Source organism: Camellia sinensis, chromosome 1, assembly GCF_055761805.1.
Source record: "Camellia sinensis isolate YWXY chromosome 1, ASM5576180v1, whole genome shotgun sequence".
Lineage (NCBI taxonomy): Eukaryota > Viridiplantae > Streptophyta > Magnoliopsida > Ericales > Theaceae > Camellia > Camellia sinensis.
In genome coordinates, this window is record NC_138961.1 from 49,623,553 (window position 1) to 49,643,295 (window position 19,743).

Sequence of the window (19,743 nt, forward strand, 5' to 3'; positions counted from 1 at the left end):
CGGTGACACCTCGGCCGGCACTTCGGTGACACCTCGGCCACGTGTTGTCATTCAAAAAATTATGTCCCCACAACTGCCCCCTAGGTTCTATTACCTCGGTATCCTGAGGTGATGGAACCTATATCATTCCTTCCTTTAATCATGACCCCGATTTAACTTCAACTTGTAAATTTTTCTTAAAATTTCACCAAGTGTTAAATATGTCCTCGGTTGAACTTCAACTTGTAAACTTTTCTCAAGTTTCAACAAGTGTTAAACATGACCTCGGTTTAACTTCAACTTGTAAATTTTTCTTAAAATTTCACCAAGTGTTAAATATGTCCTCGGTTGAACTTCAACTTGTAAACTTTTCTCAAGTTTCAACAAGTGTTAAACATGACCTCGGTTTAACTTTAACTTGTAAATTTTTAAAATTTCAACAAGTGTTAAATATCATCTCAGTTTAACTTTAACTTGTAAACTTTTCTCAAGTTTCAACAAGTGTTAAACATAATCTCGGTTTAACTTCAACTTGTAAACTTTTCTTAAGTTTCAACAAGTGTTAAACATAATCTTGAGCATTATTCTTCAGCCGTTATGCCTCATTGCCGGCAACCTTTCTCAAGCTGAGGTCCCTAACTTTGAACTCTCTTGGGCTGACCTTCTTGTTTTAAGCGCTAGCAAGTTGTTACTGGTATGCCCCCAGCTGAATTGCTGCTTTCTCCTTTATCTTTTTCTAGCAAATTCATATCTCGGGCCAACAGTGCCCCATTGGTCCCGTTCTCTACTCCCTGGGAAGCCGACCTCCAGTGGAATGACTGCTTCTGTGCCATAAGCCATGGCAAATGAGGACTCCCCAGTTGATCTTTTTGGCGTAGTCCGATACGCCCACAGTACATTGGGCAACTCTTCTTCGGCCAAGCCCAAGCCGAGAAGGAAGAAGCGTTCTTCATCCCCTTGCTAGACATGGATTTTCTTCAGGACTTCCTCACTCTTCTCGACTGGCTTTTTGCAGACGTCTTCCAGGACTTCCATGTCCTCAATCTCTGTTTTTTTTTGGTTCTCGTATGTTGCAGGTAGACTTCTTTGCTTCTATGGAGCAATTCCTTGCCCGCACTTGATCCCCTCTAACCTCCTCTACTCCTGTTTCCTGTTTGTTGAATCCATTGTTACCTCGGCTTCACTTCGCAAACCGTTTCTTTTCTCTTGTTTGGACGCCTTTGTCCCCGGCATGTCTTCCTCAACTCTAGCATACTTTTCTATCCTGGGTATCAGCTCCTTCATGCTTTTCGGCAATGTCTTTGCCAGTGATTTTCAAAGCAGGCAGTCATACTTTAAGCTATTTTTAAACGACACGACCGCCACCTCTTGGTTGCATCCTGGTATTCGGTTAAATACCTCATAATACCTTTTGGCATAGGCCCTAAGGCTTTCATCCTCGTCGATCTTCAGGGCCATTAGGGCGTCCACCCTCAATGGCTGTAGCTTGTTTGTCACAAACTTGGCCACAAACATCTCGGCCAAGCCTTCCCAGGTTTTCATAGTTCCTTTCGGCAACTTGTGAAACCAATCCGATGTAATTTCTCCAAAGGATGAGGGGGAAACCTTGCAAAGCAATGGCTCGTTCCCGGTGTACAACGCCATCGAGTTCAGGTACAAGCCGACGTGAAAGTTCGGGTCTGACTTACCATCGTATATCTGGAACCTCGGCATATTGAACCTTTTCGGGGCCTCAAATTTGTCCAATTCTACCGAGAACGGTGTCCTCGGCTTGACAAGAGAGGCTACCTCAGCATCTTATCGCTTTCTCTAGAGGTAATCCCTCAGATCCTCCTTGGTTCATCCAGGAGCTCGGCTATCTCCGGATTTTAGCCTCTTTGGTGCACTACTTCCAGTGTCATTATGAGTCCTTTTGGACTTCCCTCTATTGGTCGCGTCGAAATAGAGTTCCTTCCCCTGAACATGCCGATGTTCTTTGGGGTCAGCATCCTTAGTGCGATGGGTCCTCCGTGAATCTCCCCTTCTTGATTCTCCTTGCCCGACCTCCCTTGAAGGCCGGTGAGAATGTTCCTTGGTCCTATCGTGCTGAGGAGTCGTAGGAGTTGTCTTATGCCCCCCTGTCTGGGCATCTTTCTTGGCTGCTGGAATCGGCGTATCTTGTAACGGGAACGGTGACTACATGACGTTATTTTGCATCATGAAATTGACCATTGTTTACAGGTTCGCCAATTTGTCTGCCATCCCTTTCACCTCTACGTCCCTCCATTGGTATCTGTCTTTCCATACCTGGAGGTTATCTTCGTTATAGTACCCGCTTTGGTCTATTTTCTTTGGTACGCCGCCTTTCTGGCCGACGTCTCTCACTCCGTGATTCTGGTCACGAGTTTCTTCGTTACAATTGTCTTCTTCGACGTCAAGGTCAATAGGTCTGCCACTCCCAGTAGGAGTGTTATCCCCAATCTTCTCTTTCTGTCCGTCGTTGGCCATCTATTCTTCTTTCATTCCCACAGAAGGCGCCAAATTGTGTGTGTCAATTTTTGACCACACTGCCAATCAAGCACTCAGCTGGAGAACACTAGCAGAATAGATTAAGCCCGAACGACCTGCAACAGAAAGAAGAGATTCTGGCGGTGGTTCGTCCACCCGGGGGCACTCCGATGATCAAGTCAGTAAAATATCTCTCAAAGATAATCAATAGTGCTTAACTCACTAGACAAAGCATAAAAGACATACCTTAGACTCGTGGGGGTGCCTCCCTTTTATAGCCAACATAATCCTAGTCCCAATAGAAGCCTAGCTCTAATGGACTTAGAATTACTGCTAATCTTGGACTCCCAGTAGGATTGGGATAAACTCTCTAAGAGTCTTATCTTTACCCAAACTGAAGTCTTCTCCCATTCTAGGACTCTTGTCCTTTATCCGCTTATCCCGGATTTCGGTTTCTTCGCAGATAATCTCGGCCTAGCTGAGATCATCTCGGCGTCATGACCAAGACACATGGCACCTCGGTTGGCACTTCGGTGACACCTCGGCCACGTGTTGTCATTTAAAAAATTATGTCCCCATAATAATCAAAGAGTCAAATATAATTTCATTATATCAAGAAGTACGGAGTGCTACAGATTTACACACCTCTCTCACTTCCAAAGTGGTATCAAAGTTGATAAATGGAAATTACCATAATTTAATTTGCCATCAGTGGTATTAGAGCCATAATGATCCAGAGGAGAAAAGAGCCAGTTTGGGCCAAGTTCTGACAAAAAACAAAGAAGAACAAAGTGTGATTTCAAAATTTGCCCAGATTTTGAAGGTGTAGAAATCAATATCTAAATATATGAGAGGGTTCATATCGACTAGAGAAGTCTAGACCCGTTAACCAAAATAGCCAAGTAATAACCGAAGTTCGTCGATTATTGCGACACCTAGAAACGAAAATTTTCGAAGTTGTCAAAATCCAGTTTTGAAGATATTAGATTAAAGTACTCGTCAAGAGGATTTTGATGGTATAAAAAATGGCTTAAACGAAGTCCGAATGAACCTATACGGCTGCCAAGAAGTTAAATGCGTATATAGCAGTCGTCGTCCCTAAAATTTTGAAGTTGCAGAGGTGTTCAAGAGAAATTAGTCAATGAATTATGGCAAAGTTACAACCAAGCTACCGAGTTGAGTTGCCAAACCACCGAGCTGAGTTGCCAAATCTAGCCGCTGACATCACACTGACACATGTTGATGCAAGTTGATTGAAGAGGAATTATCCAGTGTTTCACTGTTGAGATGCAACCGTTGATCTGAATCGTCCAAATTGTTTTGGGTAGATTTAAGCCATTTGAGGTCCGATTTTGAAGATCCAATAGTGCTTTCTAACTATTTGGAATATTCGAGACACATCCATACAATTAGATTTTGCAAATTTTATCCAAGTAATTTGCAGATTTTATTTGAAGAGATGAAGTGAAGGAAATATTCTTTAAAGCGAGAGTCAAAGAATACAACAAAGAAGACATCACAGATTGATGATAGAAAACGTCCCAAATATCGTGGACGAAACAAGCAACAGGTGGTTGCTCTATGACATCAGAGAGACATAAGTCAACAGGTGATTGACTACAGTGGACAACAAGTGGTTGTACCACGCGATAGACAACAGACGGTTGATCTGCAAGAGAGAAGACAACAACAGGAGGTTGATAGCACCAAACAACTGGAGGTTATTCCGAGAGAGATAGAAGTCAACAAAGGATTGACTCCAAAGACCAGAAGAAGTCATCGACGAGCAGATATGAGGCATCGTGTAGAAAATCCAACAAATTAAGTTTGGGGGGGGATGTTGGAAGACAAACTCAATTTGAGTTTGAAGATGAGGCTGCTAGAGAAGAGAAGAACAAGCAAAAAGCTCATGGAGAGTTCCAAAGAGAAGAAGAGGAAGCCAAAATGAAGAAGAAGAAGAAGGAAGCATGAAGCTTCATTGTTGAAGCTTAATGATGAAGAAACACTGTAGCACACACGGTTTATACGCAGATTGAGAATATATAAATAGATAGGTTGTGTGATTGTTTTAGATAGAGTAGGATAAATAAATATCACTAGGAGTGAGAGATATCTAAGAGAGTTTGAGAGTTGAGAGATTAACCATTTATAGCAAAAATGGAAACTCTTTCGGTATGAGAGAATGAAGCTCAGTGGGAGTTGAGTGAGAAAGAGGGTGACCTCGGCATAACAACCAGGGCACGTGGCACCTCGGCTGACACGCCATCGTCACCTTGGCCACGTGTTGGTACTCAGAAAATATATCCCCACAACTGTCCCCTAGGTTCTATTACCTCGGCATTCTGAGGTGATGGAACCCACACTGTTCGTTCATCTGTGCCCCTCTGTCCGAGATCAAACTCGCCGACCTCAAAGTTCCCTGGACTTTACTGTCCACTTCTGTCAAGTATCAAGCTTCATGCTTTCCAAGCTGCTCGAGATCACACCTCCTAGTTGAGGTTCTTGTTCCATTAATTCGTAAACTCCAAGAGCTTTGCAACTGCTCCACTCACATTCTTTGGTGGGTTCCTGACTTCCAGTCATCTATTTGACTCCGGCGATCTTCATATCGGCGTTCATTTCTCTTGGTAGGTTCATAAACTCTTTTATTAAGCTCAATCTTTCATAACTCTTCTGAATCCGTTTACTTGCCCTCTGTTGTCTTCTATTTTCATCTGTTTTCAAGTTTTGAATTGTTTGAACGCCTGGCACTGTTCTTGCCATATCCGCTTTCTGTTGCTAGCATCGTGTCTGGGTCATTACTTTCTTGTTCTTCACATACTTACTTAGTGCATGTGCACGTGGCTTTATTCTTGAACTTTGTCGTCTTCTTGACTCTGATTTTTCTCTTTTTTCATTCAATCCTCTGGCTTTTTCTCTTTCTAGCTCTTTTGCTTAAATCCATTATTGTTCCAAGCTTTCAAGCTCTGCAACTGTTTTCGTTCCTCTCCTCCGGTGAAGCTTACGTCATTCTGTCATTTTCGCATCTGTCGTTAGACTTCGGCAATTCTTATTCCGGCTTCCTTCTTTCTGGTAAGCCACTGTTCCTCCTGGTTTTATTTCTTATTTCTTTCCAAGAAGCTCTGCTTCATTGTTAATCACCATTGCTGTTTTACCCATTGTTTCCAAATCATCTTCTTGAATACACACTGTTCACACATCTGTTGATTTCTGTCACTGTTCTTGGCTTGACACACCTGTGCAATCTTTTTGTCTTGATTTCCTGATAGCTTCATCCCCATTCTTGATTACGAATTACATTCTTGTTTCTGTTTTCTGTGTCTTTTTCCAGATTCTTGCTTTCAATCCTTGCCTTCAAACTCCGAGGTGCCAATCGCTGAGAAGAGCTTTGATCAAACTCTTCGGGAGATCGATGCTGAGCTCGAGGCCGAGAAGGCTGCTGAGAAGTCTTTCCAACTGTCTTCTATATCCTGCCATTGATGCCGAGTAGTTTTGTTTCCTTCTTTTAGTCCTTGTACCTTGCACCTTGTACTTTGTCCTTCTTTGTATGCTTTTAATCCGGCTGACGTGCCATTTTTGTAGTTTGAATAATTTATTTTTCAATATTCAGGCCGAAGTGCCTTCTTTCTTCTTTTAATGCATTTCTCTAATTTCTTCTTTGAATGAATGTCTTCTTTTTTCTGCTCTTGTATGATTCTACACTTAGAATAATTTGCATGTCTTCAAAGTACACCTTGACTGTGTAATCTCTTTGAGTAAAATACCTCTGTCACAACTTCTAATCTTACTCATAGGCTTTGTCCTAACACTTGAAAATATTGTAACAAATATTTTCATAAGTGTTGCTTAGGACTTGTCACTTTCTCAATGTCTTCTATCAAGACTTCAGTTTTCCATATTTCAAGTTTTGACAACCTGGTAGTTTCGGCAAGTACGCAGATATTGCTTGAGCTTGACTTTAACTTGTAAATTTTTCTCAAAAAATTCAACAAGTGTTTTAACCATCATCCTTTATCATAACCTCAGCTTAACTTCAGCTTGTAAATTTTTCTCAAAATTTCAACAAGTGTTAAACCATCTTCCTTTCGATACGACCTCAGTTTAACTATAACTTGTAAATTCACACAGAATTTCAACAAGTGTTTAAATATGACCTCGGTTTAACTTCAACTTGTAAATTCACACAGAATTTCAACAAGTGTTAAACATCATCTCGGTTTAATTTCAACTTGTAAATTGCTACAAATTTCAACAAGTGGTAAACATCATATCGGTTTAACCAACTTGTAAATTGCTACAAATTTCAACAAGTGTTAAACATCATCTCGGTTTAACTTCAACTTGTAAATTCACACAGAATTTCAACATGTGTTAAACAATGATTTCGGTTTAACTTAACTTGTAAATTGTCCACAAATTTCAACAAATGTTAAACATATTTTTCTTTCTTCTTCTCTCTGCCCCCTGCATGGCTTTCACATGCTCTTTTGTGAACCTTATAAAAGGTCTTCAACCTAGCTAACTGCAGCTGACCTTGTATGTTTTCTTTTTATCTTCTGGGATCTGAGATCTGCTCACTAAGCTCTTCTCTTATCGGGCTTAAGTGCCGAGGTCTTGTCTGCTGGAATCTTGGATCTGCTCTCTCAGGTTGAGCTCTTCTCTTCTCGGACTTACTCATCTAGGCCGAGATCATGCCTTCTGGGATCCGGGATCCAGGATCTGGAATCTAGGATCTGCTCACTTAGGCTGAGCTCTTGTCTTCTCGGACCTACTCATTTAGGCCGAGATCATGCCTTCTGGGATCCGGGATCTGGAATCCGGGATCTGCTCACTTAGGCTGAGCTTTTGTCTTCTCAGACCTACTTATTTAGGCCGAGATCTTGTCTTCTGGGATCCGGGATCCAGGATCTGCTCACTTGGACTGAGCTCTTCTATACTTGAATGTCATCTCCTTGGGAGCACTCATGCCCCCTGTCTTTGCGTCCCTGCTGGAAGGGTCTTCACTCCATTTATGTCGACACATTCTCCATCTTTGCTAAACTCGCCGTTTCTGATACGTTGATCTTGTACAGTGATGGCCATCTATTCTCCTTTCTTTCCCACAGACGGCGCCAAATTGTGTGGGTGATTTTTTGACCACACTGCAATCTTAGTATCCAGCTGGAGAGCACCGGCAGAATAGATGGCACCTGACTAACCTGAAACAAAAAGAGAAGACTCCGGCGGTGGTTCGTTCACCCGGGGGCACTCCGACGATCAAGTCAGTATATCTCTCAAAGATAAATCAAGTGCTAAACTCACAAGCTTGAGTATCAAAAGCATACCTTAGACCCATGGGAGTGCCTCTCTTTTATAGCCAACATAAACCTAGTCCCAATAGAAGCCTAACTTCTATGGACTCAGGATTATTGCTAATCTTGGACTCCCAGTAAGATTAGGATAAACTCTCTAAGAGTCTTATCTTAATACAAACTGAAGTCTTCTCTCATTCTGGGACTCTTGCCCCTCATCCACTTATCTCGGATTCTGATATCTTCAGAGGTAACCTCGGCCTATCCGAGATGACCTCGGCATAACAACCAGGACACGTGGCACCTCGACTGACACGTCGTCGTCACCTTGGCCACGTGTTGGTACGCAGAAAATATATCCCCACATCCTCCATTGTAATCTCTTTGTAATTTTTATTATATAGTAAAAATGATTACTCTCCCATGGATGTAGGCAGTGAGACCAAATCACGTTAAATATTATGCCTCTTTATAAATCATATATTGATTTACACTCCTCTCTGACTTTCAAAGTGGTGTCAGAGTTGATAAAGAGAAATTACCATAATTTAATTTTCCATCCAATATTAAGTTGCATTACATACGACACAAAATGACGCACATCTAGAACAAATCCAACCAAGCATCGCTCCAGTTGATGGCGTTCAAGATCCCAAGTTGTATCCTCCATCCCCATACTAAGACCACTATGAATGTGATGCCTTGATGGTGGAACAAAAGCTTGAGTATGAGGAAGATAACTACGTTCTTTAGGAAACTCACTTCTAAGTAACGTCCGTCCCACTGCTATTCGTCCAACCGCCTTCACGTATTAAAAGATTCATCATAAAGCAGTCCCTATACATAATGGGACCACATAATAAAGCAAGTAACAAGGAAACCTCACTGCAAGAAAAATAGGTTTTAACGGCGTTTTTTTAATGGCGTTTTTTTAACGGCGTTTTTTTAAACGCCACTTTTTTTAATTTTTAATGGCGTTTTATAACTGCCACGTATTTGTTAACCAAAATGGCACCGTTTTATAATTGAAAACGCCTCCAAATGCGGTAGGCACACGCGCGTCCTCCGTCCTTCCTTATTTTGAATCTCAGCCTTTTCTTTCTCTCAACCCTTATACGCACACACATCTCTCTCTCTCTCTCTCTCTCTCTCTCTTTCTCTCTCTCTCAACCCTCTCTAAGCTCCATCGAAGCTCCATCTGCACCGGCGATTTCGAAGATTCAAAGCGATTTCGAAGCTCCATCGCCGGCACGATCTGCACCGGCGAGGTAGCGAGCTCCACCGTCTCTCTCTCTCTCTCTCTCTCTTTAGTGAGAGATTCAGAGCTCCACCGTTTTATTCTGACTTGATCATTGTTTGCAGAGATTCAGAGGTTCAGTGATTTCAGAGCGATTTCTATTTCGAAGCTTCGTCGCCACCACCATCTGCACCGCCGATTTCGATTTCACTAAGGTGAGCTCCACTGTCTCTCTCTCTCTCTCTACCTACACTTTCTATCGCTAAAACTCTCTTTTCTCATCTTCCAGAAGCTCAGATCTGAACTCTGACCCCTCGATTACTCGCTTTTCAAGCTCCAATGGCGGTAGCACAATAGCCAAGCCTATATGTTCAATCTGCTACGAAGATCTCAATCCAATCATCGAAGCCCTTCAATCAATCTCCATTTGCGGCCATGTCTTCCACGAGCTCTGGTCAGTCACTTCTATACTCACATATTATAGTTATATCTTCACAGTTGTTCACTTCAATCGATTATTATTCGAGAACGATCTTCAATTTGATGTGTTTTTTTGACAAACCTAACCTTCAACAATGTATCGAGTACTGTTCAAATGTGAAGAAAAAACGATGTCCTGTATGCAAGCAGGCCTTTTCGGAGGCCAATGTTAGTCGGCTTTATTTCCAATCAGTAGGCAACCTCTATCAGAAATTGATCAATTGCGAAGATAATCCAGGGGAGTTGCATAGGGAAATGGAGAAATTGGAAGGGAAGGTTTTAGGACTCAGATCGGCGATAGAGCGTCATCAGAAAGATGTCGAAGAACTCAATGAGGAGGTAATTTAATTTCATTGCTGTTCTTTTCAAATTGTTTTTTTCAGAGGCATACAGTTCTTTTCAAATTGTTGAGTGTGTTTTTTGTTTTTTACATGTTTACACAGGTTGATTGAAACCTTCTCATTTAGCTCCTTCCTTGTATAATAGGAACTTGATAGATCAACTTTGGAGTGTGTAAGGCTGCAGGAAAGGAATATGGTATTGGCCAAAGAGCTTGCAACGTTGAAACTGTAAGTCCCTTCATACTAGTGACAGAACCATTTATGTTTCGAGTCTCCAAACGAACTTTGTTGATTATTATGGCTGTCTGATCGAAACACTTCGAGATCGAATGTTTAGGCCCTAACACATTCATTGAAACACTTCGAGATCGAATGTTTAGGCCCTTTTTGTCTACAATCATTCCTGAGAATTCAAGGTAGGTAATATCTTCTCTGTTTTTTAGTTCCTTACATTGATTTTATTTTGTATATTATGTGGCTATTTTTGATAAAATAAATTTCCCAACATAATAGAAGTTGGATTACCAAGCAGGCCTTTTCGGAGGCCAATGTTACTCTGGATTTGTGCATTATTAATGGATAATAGGCAGCGTCTGAAATTTTCAAATGTTGGTATTTATTCATTTATTATTAATGGATAATGGTATTTATTCATTTATTATTTTTTTTTGTTGGGTATTCCCGTAGCTCTGTGATGGACGATTGCTTGCAAATAACGGGTGAGTTGCTGAGATGAGAGATACTTTATTGAAAAAAGAGAGTTGGTGAGAGATAAGCATGTGATGGGAGCAACTGGTGTTGTATTACCAAACAGTGGTAGCAAAGTGTATAGATTGTGATTTTTTTTTTGTCACATCTGGTTCCTTTGTTTTCTTTTGTTTTTACTTTGAAGGACATAATACGTATGGAGAGAATCAAAGTGTTTAGTTGCTTGTTGAGAGTGTCGCAGCTTGTCAACATATTGCCTTAAAATTTGAATCCTTGGTTCCTTACCATGTGCTCATATTGGTTGATACTTACTTTTATTTATCTAAAATGCCAGGATTTTTATTTTGTCATTAGCTGCAGTCTTTGAAGTTGGCCATTCTTTAATTTTAAGTTTTGCATGCCATGTCTGAGTCATTAGCCTTTTTGTCGGAGTTGCATTATCTTTCTGTAGTTTTCTTCCTGTTGTAATTTGTATGTCCTGCTAGCTCACTATTGTTTTTTCAGTTTGGATGTATATTGCCTCGTATGGATGGAATCTAACAGCTTTAACTAACTTGCAGTTCAAGAATTGCACAACAAGGAGGTGAAATCGTCATCTGATTCATATTTGAAAGGTCTCATGATATTAAAGGTGATCTTGGGAACAGTTTGATGCTTAAAATACTTACAAGTTTCCCTGAACAAAGTGCTGAAGTGTTTAGTTGCATGGTTACCCAACAGGTTTTTACATATTTATGTGAGATTACTATTACTATCCCGTGGAGAATCTTATCAGCTAAATTCTGAGTGATCTGCCTCATTATGTTTTATCATGTGCGATCTTCAAATTTTCTAGTCTGATACTTATTGGAGCTTGTTTTAATTCTAAATTGCTATTGTTGTTCATTCACATTTGTGTTTTGTGTGAAGTGCAAAAGTCATGTTCTCGATATCCCTGTTGAAGCAGATTATTTACAGAAATTTCTATTATTTTTACCAAAAGTAGATAAAAATGGAGACACTACCTGAATAGCGTGGTTCTTAGCATCTATATAACCCTTAAAGCACAGGGTTGTAACACTGATATCTGTATGTTGTGAGAACAGCCTGAGAAAATGTTTATGGATTAAGATCATCATCTGCAAGGCTACAATGTGGATACTAAGAGAAGCAACTAGAAGCCTGGAATAGATGGTCTTCACATAGCAAAAGGACAAGAGAAATACCTAAAAAGAGTCGAAAGACAGAAAGGGGATATTTTTTGAATAACAAAAAATTTATCTTGATTACTATGGTTATAAGTCAATGTCCTCAGTACCTCAGTGCTGAAGGTGTACTTTGCCATATTAACCTGAATCAAGACAGCTTGAATTACTTCATCTATTGTTCCTGTCAACTAATCCCATTTTATTGAAGAGTATGACCACCAGAAGTTAAAAGAATATTGCTGTTATTAGCACGTGTGATTCAACAAACTTAAAAGAAAAAATGATTGTGTCATGTGCATTAACTTCTAGTAACATATCTTGTCTAGTTGTTTTGTCAGTTTCCTTCCTTCAAAGATTGTATATAAATTTATTTTCATTGAGAAAGCTGAATTATTCTATTAAGAGCATATATTGGCATCAATTATTTAAAATTTTGTTCCTTGCATAACTAAAATTTTGTTTCTTCCCCAGTTTATACTTTTTTTAATTGTGCACTGATTTCTTTTAACGGGTAATACTCTAATTTTTTTCATATTTTTCCTTGAGCATATTTTATGATTATTATACTGAATTTTGTATAACTTTGGTTCTAAATGTATATATAGAGCAGAGTTGGGCCAGTGGAATGGTTGAAACCGTACACCGATGACACTATCATTGAGCTAGGGCAGAAAGGAGTAAAAAACCTTCTAGCCGTCCCAATTAGGTATGTTGTACTGTCACTGCTAGTCTTGGTGTGATGTTTTCAGATTCTTTACTGTCAATAAGCTTTATAGTGTGGCATGTTAATTTTCATAAATTTTTTTGGTTAGAGTTTTATGCTTTACACCCTTGTCTTTGATACAGCTTTGTCAGTGAGCATATTGAAACTTTAGAAGAAATTGATGTTCAATACAAAGAGTTGGCTTTGAAATCTGGTATAGAGAAATGGGACGTGTTCCTGCACTGGGTTGTGAACCCACTTTCATTTCAGATTTGGCTGATGCTGTGATTGAAAGTCTTCCATACATTGGAGCGATGGCAGTCTCAAATCTTGAAGCTCGACAAGTCCGACTTTGGACATTTATATTTAAAACATGGAACTAATGTGGAATGCTAGTTATAATGTGGAACTAATAAGATCTTGTCTTTACTGATGTGCCATATTTTATTTCTTTATTTTGTTCTGACTGGAGGTTGTGGGTATGCCTTTTGCAGTCTCTAGTTCCTCTTGGAAGCATTGAAGAACTATTGGCAGGGTGTGATTCGCAGCGTCGGGAGCTTCCACCACCGGTCACGGTGTGGGAATGGGGATGGACAAAAAGTGCTGACACTTGGAATGGGAGATCAGCTATGTTGGCAGTGCTTGTTCTACTGGTCTTAGAAGTGACTACCAGTGAGGGGTTTCTGCATCAATGGGGTGTGTTGCCCCTATTTCACTGAAAGGAATCTATGCAACTCCCTCTCTCTCACCCTCTAATTCACTCTTCTGTTTGGTTGTAGAGAAATGATACGAAAAGAAATTGAAAATATGAATTTTTGGTTTTAAATATATTAAAAAAAATGCAAGTATTTGAGCTTAGGACTGATCTGGTGGTCTGAGGGTAAGTAAATGGATTAGTCATTATTACTATCAAGCTGGACCTATGAGGGAACAGTTATTCTGAAACTAATTATAGAACCAGACAAAATCATCTCACATGGGTGTCAGATTCACAAAAAAAGTAGGACTCATCTCATGTGAGAGGGTTATATCCAGTTCTATAATCTCTTTCAGTGTTTTTAAATTTATTCATGAGGGAATGGCGCTGCATCCTGCGTGACCCAATTTGGGGGAGAGGGAGCAAGGAGGGGGGATCACATTTATTGTAATTCTTTCCCTTTTCTTTTTTCCTTTTTGTTTTTTGTATTCACATTTATTGGTTTTTACTATTATAGATGTGAGGGAATAGTAATCTCACATAAATATGTCTATACAAAGTTTTATTCATTATTGTTATTTTACAGGTATATTTTTTAAGTTAAATCTCACAAAATTAGTATTTCAAAAAAAAAAAAAAAATCTATTGCGGCGTTTTTCAAAATGCCACTATAGTTATATATTTGAAATAACAAAAAAGCTTTTACGACGTTCTTGATGCGTCGCTAAATGCCTATGTGACGTCATGTTACCGTTGATTGTCACATTTAGCGGCGTTTTTATAAACGCCGTCTATAATAATTTTATGACGCTTTTAAAGCGTCATAAACTTACAGCGACGGCCGCGTCCTCGGCGTTTGATAGTAAGTGTCACCAAAGGAATCAACGGCGTTTTTCAGACATATAGCGGCGTTTAAAAACGCCGCTAAAAGTCATTTTTCCAGTAGTACCTTAAAAAGAAAAAGGAAAAAAAAGGTACTTATCTATAAGTCTTAATAAGTGGATTTATTATTTAATAGATCTTATAAAAAAAATTTATCATAAAAAAAGTCACTAATTGTAAGTTTTAGTGACAATTTATAAAAATCATGACAAAAAAAATCACTAATTGTCAATTTTTAGCGACATATATAAAAAATTGTCACAAAAAAATATTTTTAGCGACAATTTTACCAAGGCTTATTTTCAATAGAACTTGATGGGAATTACGTCTAACTATTAGGACCTATTGATAATTTACCCCAAAAAAAAAAAAAAAAAAACACACACACACAATCCACTCCCTTTATAGACAATAACATCAATAAAAATTTGAGAGTTCCAGTTTTGAAACTCTAAAAAGAGTTTTAGTGTGTATCTATATATATATATATAATTTTTTTTTCTTAATACATCATTAAAACTCTCTTTAAAATTCTAAAATTAAGGCTCTGTTTGGTAGAGTTTTGGAACTTTAGTTCCACCCTTCGGTTTGCACGTGATGTTTGTTTACAGTTTTCAAAAAAAATTTCACACTTACTTTTGAAAACTCTTTCCAAGGCGGAAAAATTTGAGCTAACCGATCGTCCTCCCAAATGTTGGGTCGGTTGACCGGAACAGTGCATTTTTTTTTATTTTTTTTACAATTACCACATGTTATTTTTTATATTTTAAATAAAAAAATTCAGAATTTTTTAAATTTTTTTATGAGTTTTTAATAGAATTTTGAGTTGTGTGTTTGATTATGAGTTGTAAGTTTTTATATCAAATATCATATATCACATTAAAAATTTCCCACTCAATTCAAAACTCTTTTTAAAACTCATTTACCAAACAAAATTTTCACACTTAAATCATAATTTTAAAACTTACAAACTCAAAATATAACTCCTATTATCAAATCATATTTAAAAAACTCTACTAAACGTTTCCTAAAACTTCTTATAATTGACAATAACACTATTTGTCTTGCAACGAGCCAGCATACGAAAAGGAAGCTTTAAGAAAGGAACAAAATACCTCACCCTGGGGGAACAGTAGGTCTTGTTTGGTTTGGTTTTGGGAAAAAGGATTTTTGAGAAAATTTTAAAAATTTTGTTTGGTTTGTAATTTTTCTTAAAAATTTTTCAAAATCACTTTCTCTCTCCTACACATCAATCAATTACTTTTTCTCTCACCTTTCTCATTTTCAATTACTTTTTCTCTTACATACATCTACTCAATTACAATAAATATATATTTTTTAAGATCTTATAATCCTTAAAATGATCCACATCATGTGGTTGTGAATCGAGTACCAAAAAAAAGTCCCACTCATTTTCCCTTATTTATTTACTTTTTTTTTAAAAAACCACAAATCTATCTTTTAAGAGTTTTTTTAGTCTATGTTTTTTATTTTATTTTATTTTATTTCCTTTTATTTATTTACTTTTTTTTTAAATGCCAAATCTATCTTTTCAGAGTTTTTTAGTCTTTTTTTCTTTTTTTTTTAATTTCAACCTAACGTATTTAAAATATGTGACACTTTTTTATAAGTCTCTTTTGATCTACTTATGTTTCATTTAGTCCACAATATTATTTTAAATTTCAATAAATCTTATGATTGACATAATTACTAAAATACTGCTAATAATATTTACATTTACAATGTGAATGTTCCATGATGTGAATATTCATATCGTTAATGTGAATGTGAATGTTCACACTATCAATGTGAATGTGTCAATGTGAATATTCACATTGTAAAATATGAATGTTCACATCATCAAATTACTAACCGTTCAAAAAATATTTATAAATGTAGAAATATTCATAAAATACTTTAAATATGAGAATTATGATTTGGTAGAGCAAATATTAAAATAATAGGACTTATTGAAATACAAAAATATCTTATATACTAATTGGAATACAAACACTTAAAAAAAGATTTTCTAATAAATCTCTCTTAAAATATACACCGCACGAGTTTATTCTAATAAAATTTTGATTAAATATTTGAGTTAAAAATTGTAATTATTTTTAGGGGAAAGAACAAATCAATATAGGGGTTGAAAATAAAATTCGGACTTATGGTATAATTTATAAATTTTAATTATTTAAATTATAAATTTTTTTCAAGTAATTAATTTTGAAAATTAAATGTGATTTGTAATCTTTCCTTATTTTTATAAACAAATTCTATGATGTATTATTTTTTTTGGATTACTACATTTGAGATCTCTGATTTTAACTCATTGTGGTATTAGTTATGACTTAATCATATATATGGTGACAGTTATGATACCCAAAAAAAAAAAAAACATTTTAATTAATTAGACTTTATGTAGTATTTGGTTATGACAATTTTTTTAATTAATATTTACATTTACAATGTGAATGTTTCATGATGTGAATATTCACATCGTTAATGTGAATGTGAATGTTCACACTATCAATGTGAATATTCACATTGTAAAATATGAATGTTCACATCATCAAATTACTAACCGTTCAAAAAATATTTATAAATGTAGAAATATTCATAAAATACTTTAAATATGAGAATTAGGATTTGGTAAAGCAAATATTCAAATAATAGGACTTATTGAAATACAAAAATATCTTATATACTAATTGGAATACAAACACTTAAAAAAAGATTTTCTAATAAATCTCTCTTAAAATATACACTGCACGAGTTTATTCTAATAAAATTTTGATTAAATATTTGAGTTAAAAATTGTAATTATTTTTAGGGGAAAGAACAAATCAATATAGGGGTTGAAAATAAAATTCGGACTTATGGTATAATTTATAAATTTTAATTATTTAAATTATAAATTTTTTTCAAGTAATTAATTTTGAAAATTAAATGTGATTTGTAATCTTTCCTTATTTTTATAAACAAATTCTATGATGTATTATTTTTTTTGGATTACTACATTTGAGATCTCTGATTTTAACTCATTGTGGTGTTAGTTATGACTTAATCATATATATGGTGACAGTTATGATACCCCAAAAAAAAAAAAACATTTTAATTAATTAGACTTTATGTAGTATTTGGTTATGACAATTTTTTTAATTATGATTTCAAAATTTTAATTATGACATTTGTGATAATTAATCATACAAATATCATAACATACATATAATACATATCCATACAAAATTATGCTTGTAAAAAGATCGGTTTGAAAATACCTAATAAAAAAATCATGAGTAAAGACACAATTTAATATTTTTCAACAAATTAATATAAAAAACAATAGAAGTGGCTCAACTTTTCTAGAGCATGAGGCAAACCATCAAAATGAAGCCTTTTATGTTTTTTTATATTTTAATTGTTTCTATTTAAAGTAAGAAATTGTTTATAAATAAAACAAATACTAACTATGATAAAAATAATGGGTAAATTATACTCATCTTTGTTCAGTTTGAAAAAATACACTTTAACCTTGTAAAGCTGAGATAATTTAATTATGTGAAAAATATTAAACTAAATTGTATTTTCATTAGAGATGGTTTGGGATTTACTTAAAGGTCATGTTTGTTGACCGACTTGGGTGGCTAGACTGGACTACTATGGCTGTAAGTCCCACCTACAACTTATTTGGTGGTGAAATGGGAGGGGCAGATTAATAGTCCAGAGGCTTAGTAATCCCCTTCAGTATGAGAATTAGCTTCGTTGAGTAGAGGGTAAGATTAGAAAAATAGTGAGTGGATTGGAGTCTATCCAGTCGTCTGCCCAGATGTCCCGCCGATCATTTGTCCGGTCATCCGGAACAGTTCAAATTTTTTTTACCATGTGCACCTATTTGTTTTAATATTTATTTTAGATTTTTTTCAAAAAGAAATAATTGTTTAATTTATTTTGTTTAAAAATAATTTAACAAACTCATTATTAACCATCTCTCACACTATCATCAAAATAAACAGACTTTTATTTAATCTCGTCACTAACAATCTCCATATTAGCAATCTCTTCACTAACTATTTCTTCACTAATAATCACATTCAACCTAATTCATCAAATAAACATGGTCAAAAGGTCTAATCGCAAAGAGTGATCTTTGGAGTTAGGCCCCTAAAGAGACAAGGCCTCAAAGGTCATTCTTAGGTGGTGCTATATAATAAGATCACTCAATGATATATAGCAGTAAGTTGCAGACTTGTACATAGACGGGAATTCAAACCTATACTCCTAACACTGAGTACAATTCGTCTAGGTCTGAAGGTTCGTCCTACCAATCATATGTGTTGTTGCCAGGTGGCTGCCCTAAGAAGAGTGGAATCTAATACCTCAAAATTTATGTCTCAAGGCCTTATCATAAGTTTTTTATTTTTTTCCTTTGACAGTTTCAATTTTTTCGAGTTTTTTTAATCTATTTTAAAAATTAATTTTTATAAAAAAATTATACAAAAAATTCTATTAACAATTACGTAGTATAAAAAAAAATATTATATATATCTCACATTCTTAACATAAATTTAAATTCTAATATAATAATATATTTTTATGTTGTGCAACAATTATTATTATATTTTTTTTAATCTAATTTTGAACAAAAATTAATTTTAAAAGTAAATTAGACAAAAATTAAAATATAAAAAGTGTAAAAATAAATTTTAAGAATCAAAATTAAAAAAAAAAAAGTTGTCAAATATAAACGGGACGTTTCGTTTTAAGAGCAGGTTAATTTTTAACTTTTTAATTATTTTAATTTGGGATTAAAAAGTTCGTTTAAATTGAACTTTTAATATTTTTCAAATTTTTATAAAAAAAAATAATTATAATTTAAATATGATATTTTATTTTATTAATTTTTTATTTTTTATTTTAACTAATTTAATAAATAAAAAAACTAACCCAATTCGCTTGCCAACGAGGACAAAATATAATTTAAGGGCGGACAATGAATATGACTTTAGGCTGTACTGTCCTCATCACATCGTCCCGTTTATAGCCCTAAATTAGAAGTTTTAAAATTACCACTAATAAAGTGGTAAGGGTAAGAAAAAAATAAAATAAAAGCTAAATTATCATATCAATAATAAGGTTTATATGATGTCATATCATTAGTAGTGCATTAATGATAAGAGTGAGCAACGGATATATCGATCAGCCAAAACTGACCGAACCAAACCGATTCATCGCATTTTTGACGAATGTATGATGACGAGCGGACGGTTGCAGATTGATTTTCTCCAATCCGCCAATTTGGCTGACGAATGACAGATTTGAGATTCCTTTGGCTGCAATCGAACTGCCAAACCGCGAACACCCCTCGTAATTTATAAGACTTTGTGTTTTTAGCTTGTTTAAATATTATGTTTGTATTTTCAATTAAAAAAGAGTTTAAATATTTTGTTGAAAAAAAAATTTCAACTTGAATATTTTTTTGAATTGAAAAAAATAGATGGATTATTTATCTATATTTTTTGGTTTTTAAATCTATCTCTAACAATAATAAATACAAAATATGATATATGCTGGTTGGTTTTTATTTTCAAAAATAGATATAGATATAACAATACAGAGACATACAATTTCTACTACTACTCTGTTCATGATTTTGGTGATTTGAATTATTTTTATATTTTAAGAACCACAGATTGTAATACTTTATGTCACTACAAGAAATTGTATTTTTCGCAACGCAACAAAATATGT